This window comes from Cryptomeria japonica, chromosome 10 (assembly GCF_030272615.1).
Source record: "Cryptomeria japonica chromosome 10, Sugi_1.0, whole genome shotgun sequence".
NCBI classification, from domain to species: domain Eukaryota; kingdom Viridiplantae; phylum Streptophyta; class Pinopsida; order Cupressales; family Cupressaceae; genus Cryptomeria; species Cryptomeria japonica.
This window is the reverse complement of record NC_081414.1, coordinates 787,634,101-787,640,100: the sequence shown is the minus strand read 5'-3', so window position 1 is coordinate 787,640,100 and position 6,000 is coordinate 787,634,101.

The following is a 6,000-nucleotide window of genomic DNA, read 5'->3' as shown; positions in this document are numbered from 1 at the left end:
TTACGTCAAATTTGAAGAGATCTTTGTCAAACCACTTTTCTTGCTCTTTGGTCAACCTCGGCAAGGATCATTTTCGAAGGGGGTTAAGAAGTTTCTTAGGCCTCACGAGCACCGAAACCCAAAGGTCAATCACAACTGGGGTGATTGGTACTCCTGCCAAAACTTCACTTTTGTTCGATGCTATGGACTTGAGGGTTATCCATATGTTCTCCCGAAGCTTGCACCAGATAGGATTGCCTTGTTGGAAATTTTAAGGCAGTTAAGTGTGTCTAATGCCAAACATTTCAGAGGAGCACACAAGCAAGCTTTCCTCCCCGACACACTTCACTTTCAGGATTTCAAAATTGTATCAACTAGGGCATACGAGGCCATTGACAAGAAGCTGGTGGATGAATACAATTTGTTTAGGCACGTATCTAGAGCACGCTATGATCTTGAGGGTTACATCCATTCAAGCAGGAAAAGACAGGATTTGGGAGACTACCTCTAGGAGGAGGATGAAGAGCTTGCAGGAATAAGGAGGTGGAAGAGCTTGCAGGAGTTATGCAGACCTTGGAGAAGAAGCTAGAGCAAAGAAGGCAGAAACTAGAAAAGATGGAGGGAGAACCAACCCAAAGTGATTTAGGGGAAAATAAAGTAGTCTCCAAGCTCCGTGCCCCTGAGAAGGAGAAGGATTCAGAGGCAGAAGATAGGCTTATTGTTGTTCTAAATGCAAAGACAGATGAAAGAATGGCAGAACATGTTTCTTTTGTATCTGATGATCACTTCATTAAGTCTAAGGAATTCAAATCATTCCTGTACCACTTCAAGGGTAAGAAATTGAAGGAAGCAGTACCAAATGTGACCCCTGTTAATGAAGCAGAAATGATGATGAGGTTGAAAGAAGACATTGACAGAGAAGTTGATACTATGACCCCGCAAAGGGGCAGGCAATTGCTAGTAGACGTAGGAATAAGTGTGTTTCCAGGATGGGACCTGAGTGCTTCATTTATTTTTGATTCTTTGTTACATTCAAATAATAAGGATATGAAGTTAAGCATCCAAGGAGTGCAAGATATTTTTATTGGATCAAGATATGATCCAAAGGAGGAAGAAATGTTATTGTGGGCCTTATATCCTCCTAATAAGAGGCCAAAAATCATTAATGTAGATAAAGCTTTTGGTCACATGATGACCTTGAAGGTTGGGGAAGTAGATCCTATAGTCACAGTTGACATGGGTATCAATATTTCAAAGTTTCATAAGGCCCAAATGAAACATGAGATAGTAGAGAAGAATAAGTATAAGGCTTTGTATGAAGAGACCCTTAAGAGGAGTGGGCACCTTGTTCCCCAAATTACAGATTCAAGAGACAAATGGAAGAAAAAATTTGAAAAGCTATCTTATGAACATAACAAATTGAAAAAACAGATGAAGAGTGTTAGGGCCGATACGGCTTGCGTGTTGCTAAGTAGGAGGTAAGACAATATGGAGAAAGCATTGAATGAATTCTGGGGTGAATATCAGAGGAACATGGACAATATGATTATATGCACCAAAATTTGAGATAGACTCGACATGATGTTATAGGATGCAATGACGAAAGAGAAAGAAAAAAAGAGGCTGCAGGGTCTGCTTGTTACACATGAGGGAGTTACAAAGGTAATGAAGTCTGAATTTGATGAATGCCAGCAGATTGTTGAGAATGGGGTTCCTAGTCTGGTAGATGATGCAAGTTTGATAAAAGACAAAACCATATGGATCGCTGAGTGCAAGTCTATGCTTAATGTAGCCCAAGCCATCGCCAGAGTAGATGTCCTTGACATGAATGACATGGTCGATCAATTGGAAAAATTTTATGTGATTGAGAATGTAGCCAAGGATGCCATCTTCAACGCTACAACATATAAGGATCCAGCCTACTTGGGGCATATTAAAAAATGTGGACGGCGACTGGATCGAAAGTCCTAGTGTGGTGTTTGACTTTATGTATGGTAATTGATATCTTGGTTAGGCGTTTTAATTTCTGTTCACATAGTTGTTAAGATAATGAAAGGTTGTGTCCTTTCATTCCTATACAAGATTCACTGTTTCTACTTCAAATGTACTGATTACTTTCTTTGTTGATGAAACATGCTTTATCCTCTTCATAAATCTATTTAAGAATTTGTTGTAATGTGAATCACGTTCTATTACATTAAATTAGGTTACATTCTATTTAAGAATTGGGTTCTTATTGTATTGATCTAAAATGACTTCTAAAGCCTCGCTAGGCATTTAGGCATATCGGTTTAATGTTAGGAAGTCATGCTAGGAGGTTCAGTATAAGTTAAAATGCATAAAGGGCAAAAATGCACATTTGACAAAAAGTTGTCATTGTTGCTTGACAACTTTTTGCAACTTTTTGAGAAACTTTGCATTTTTTAGCAAATCAGTGGTTGGGCAACCAATGAAGTATTGGTTATGACCAAAATGACATATAAAATGCTCTAAGAATGACCAAGATGACCAGAGTAGAAACTCAATTGTGCTACAAGAATTTGATTTTATTTGTAGACATATATATTGAAATGCTTGACTTTGATGTTATACAACAATTTCATGCACATACAATAAAAAACATTTGTTTTTCCACCACATATAATAAAATGTTAACAACAATTTCTAGACAGAGAAGATAAGAGTACCAATTGGTGTCAAGAAAGTTTTTATTTGTTCGGTAAAGCTATAGTTTATATTAATTCTGAAGATTTTTATATTCTGCAAGATAAACCTTGATGGCTAGCCGACTAGACCATCGAAGTCGGTGGACGGTATACATAACAGTCCATACATAAGACATTCATAAACATTTTTTAAAAAAAAACACAGTCCTTGCTTCAAAAAAGGTTGTATGTGCCATCTCGCTACACCACATGAACAGTGACCATGCCCTCTTCCACGTCTAGCACTTCCATGTTCCTAACTTGGTTAATTTCGGAGCCGTTAATTTTTGTCTCCCTAGTGGAGCCTTCATCGAACTACAGCACACAACCCTTCTTAGTTGTTCTTCCACAAGGTCGACCCTATCGTTTTGTGTGTGCAGGAACTGTTCGTTGCACAAGTGCTCTATATTCTGACCAAGGTCCCCATTTTTCCATCTCCACACCCACTTCCCAGACATTGACTGTCTCAAGGTATTGCACAATGCCATACATCCCAGCCTGTGCTACACTTCTTCTGGCCTCTTTATCGAATGTCGCACTCTAGAGCAAGAACAATTGCAAGGGAGGACTGAATTCACTCACGTGAATCCACACTCCACCCACACTTTCAAAGCCATCCATGTCTCATGCCAATCCTAATAAAGCTTCCATTCCGCCTAGCCATTCCTTCTTCACACACTTGTTCATGATTTCTCTGACTTTCAGAACAGGTCGGAGCTCCAGACACCATGCCATAAACAGAGACACTATGTCCGCATTGGTTTTGTACTTCCATCCACCTTCTACATACTCAGGCCCAAGGATCAACTTCACCGCAGATAGGAATGTGGTTTCTTCATAGACAAATAGGTTCATCAACCTATCATCTCTTATTCGTCCTCAAAATGCGACTTGTGTTTTGCTTGTTTGTAAAGAAAAGTTGGCCTCCATATTTCAAATCAAGATACCTGTTATTCCAAAACGGACATGCAAATATGTTAGACTAAAGGCAACATCTATAAATTATTTCAATTTTTATCAAACTGTGCCTTAATTTTTTAGTGCTTTCTAATAACTAAGTTCATCCACCACATGTTCTATGTTATTCTACAATCTAAGTTTCTGCACAATAGTCTGTGGACATTTTTGTAGACTTACACATTTCCATATGATGCATAGAGCTAATCAAAAGCTTCTTCGAATAACAAGGCGACCAACATTCTGCGATTGTCTAACCTATAGGTAACTGTAGCATCCTAAAATTGCGACACTTGCAATTTCGACCGCATTTGGGTCTTCACGATGGCGACACAACACGGAACCTGAATGGAGACCCCAAAACTTGTCCACGACATCAAAAACTGCATTTTTCCAGCACCCTGCCTGATTCCTCCTTGCACCTTGCTGTCTCGGGAGGTGGGACCAGAGCGCCTAGCGCCCTGGTCCTTCAGGACCAGGGCGCCCAGTGCCCTGGTCCCTGGCCCTATTTTGGGCCTGGTTTCCTATGGGGCTTCGGGTCTTTTTGTTTGCAAATTGGAAAATACTTTTTCCTGGTCGGCCTAAGGTCGAAAAAATCAGTCTATCAGCCCTAATTGACAATTATATAAACTACATTTTCCTCTCTCATTTGGGAGGATGGATGGAAAAAGGTGAAAACGATATGCAAGCATTCAAGCATTCAAGCATTCAAACATTCCTTCAAGCAATTGATCATTCCAAGTCTCCATTCAAGGCTAAGTGTTGCATTCAAGACAAGGATTCAACCATTGAAGAGGAGATCACATACTACATACAACATACAACATACAACAACATCTACACCTTCGCATGTAAGAATACAAACATTCTTACAACAAGGTACTAGTACTTGTTTTACAGTCATTTACATTTACAGCATTTCTCATTTCTTGGTTAATTCCAAAACCGGGGTTTGACCTAAGGGCAAACCCCTAATCCCTAACCCCCCAATCGTCTTCACTTTTCTGTGTGTAGGTTGCAGGTACGCAGCTGAAATTGAAGACCTGGAATCCTTGTGCAGAGACGAACAGATCCCCCTTCGTTTCGCGGATTTTTCGGAGGACCGTGTGCACACCGGGCACCATCGTCCCGTCAACTTTTGCTCAAATTTGCAGGACAGCACTGTCTCGACATTTTACTGCTAATTCCAGGTCCGTAGCTTCATCCTATATCCCTATCTCAGTTTATAAGTGAATCTTTCTCACTTTTCATGCATTCCTAGCTTAATCAATCTATCTACATTCTTTACAAAAGAGGGTAGCCTTCCTGTCTTAGCCCTTGAAACTCATTTAGAATCCAATCTTGCATTGTGTGGGATTGGATCTTGTGGGTTTCAACCCCTCTTTTGAATGTAAAGTCTCCCCTAAGTGAAAACCGTCAACCCTAGTGACCTCCCTTCTCTCTCCTTGGAGTTGGAAGAGGGGAGAGCAACTAGGGTTCGATTTTTCTGCTTTACATTTTGGTGAACCCGATGTGAACATCCTTTCTGATTATTCATAGTTAGATCTGAAAATTGGATTCCTTGATTACATTTCCATGTTTGATCTTTTGCAAAGTTTAGAGGTTAATTGCATAAAAACCCTAAATTTTCTTTTTAGTAATTGAGCTTGTGAAATGTTTAATTGTTAATGCTTGTTTCAGATCTGCCCTTCTATTACAAATTATCAATTCATATTTGTGCTTTAATTTTGAAAATTAAGTGGTTAAGTTTCAAAACCCTAATTTTTGAAACCCTCTTGATTCAACCTTTGTCCGACAATTTCACTGATCAAAACATCTCCAAATCAGCTGTAACTTTGGATTCCGCAATAAAATCATAATATCTTTCATCCTTGAAAATTTGGAAAAAAGTTGCGAGGACCGTGTGCACTCTGGGCGCCATCGTCCCCGACATTTTTTCCAAAATTTCGGGAGCTAGATCTTACTATATTTTTTTGCTAAAATTCAGAATTTTGGCTGATTTTATCAATTATAACACTTTCAAAATTCCAGTCAAAGTTGGTCTAGTCATTGCTTGGATTAAGGCTCCTAATCATTCAAAAATTGTTGAAATTGAAATTTTGTGTCAAAATTGTGTTCTTACTGTCCTAAATCTGAAAAGTGTGTTGGCGTTCATTCGAAATTTCAGTGCTTTATTTAAATTCTTGCAATTTGTGACTTTTGAAATTAAGCGCTTAATTACAACAACTTTGATTTCCGCTTTCAAAATTGAATTTTGCGTGAAATTGAGTCAACTTTTAAAATTCAAAGCTTGCATTGCTCTTAACATTCCCTCTAAAATCATAAAATTCAAAATTTCAGTTTCCCTCTCTTTTTCAAA